The sequence below is a fragment of the Varanus komodoensis genome, unplaced genomic scaffold (genome assembly GCF_004798865.1).
Source record: "Varanus komodoensis strain SLA01 unplaced genomic scaffold, ASM479886v1 scaffold3, whole genome shotgun sequence".
Classification (NCBI taxonomy): Eukaryota; Metazoa; Chordata; class Lepidosauria; order Squamata; family Varanidae; genus Varanus; species Varanus komodoensis.
This window is the reverse complement of record NW_025335761.1, coordinates 34,588,456-34,589,366: the sequence shown is the minus strand read 5'-3', so window position 1 is coordinate 34,589,366 and position 911 is coordinate 34,588,456.

Sequence of the window (911 nt, the reverse complement as noted above, 5' to 3'; positions counted from 1 at the left end):
GCATAGATCCAAAGATCTTAAATATAACACTGAGAAGGGATCTATCCACTGTCTGCTATTAAAGATGTATTGCTAGATCTGTCAAAAACAAGACTGGACTCTGTGATGTCAAAATTGGGTTCTGGCTTATTATGCTGGATAAGGAATACTGCTATTTGATAACACCCTTTGTGAGAAATCACTAAGAGTGTTGGTGGGCTTTTTTTTGTCATAGAACGCACTGGAACGGCATTCCGTCACCTTTTTTGACGATTTTTCCAAGTGATCGTGAATCACCCTGTTGGGTGTAGCAGATCAGCGGCAGAAATCATTAACATAGTGCCTGTGGGCTGTTTGTGTGTCCGCGCTGATTGCCGGTGCTGATTGTGAGGGTGCTGCTTGGCTTGGGATCGGTCATTTGGTCGCGCACTGACTCAGCCGGTAGCGACCATTGTGTAAAAGTGTGACCCCAAGACGTGAGTTCCGGCACCATTTTTTTTTTTAACAAAAAAGCACTGCCTACCTCCAAGGTATTTCATAACAGCTTGAGACAAGCCTTGAAGTGTTTGGAAGGAGTTCAGGCTGATCATGTGTGGATAGTGGGAGAGGATGATGACCTATACCATCTACAACACATGATGATTCTGCAGAAGAATGATATGCAAATAAACTACTTCCCTGGCAAAGGGCCTTTGTACACAAAGCATTTATCTTGCACTCATTATTCCCTATTCACAGTTGTTTGTTTGTTTGTTTGTTTATTTTTCGATTTATATCCTGCCTTTTTCCTACAAAGGGCTCAAGGCAGCTTACATCATCTCTCCTCCTCCATCTTATCCCCACAACAACAACCCTGTGAGGTAGGTTGGGCTGAGAGTCTGTGACTGGCCCAAAGTCACGCAGTTGGCTCCATGGCTGAGCGGGGACTAGAA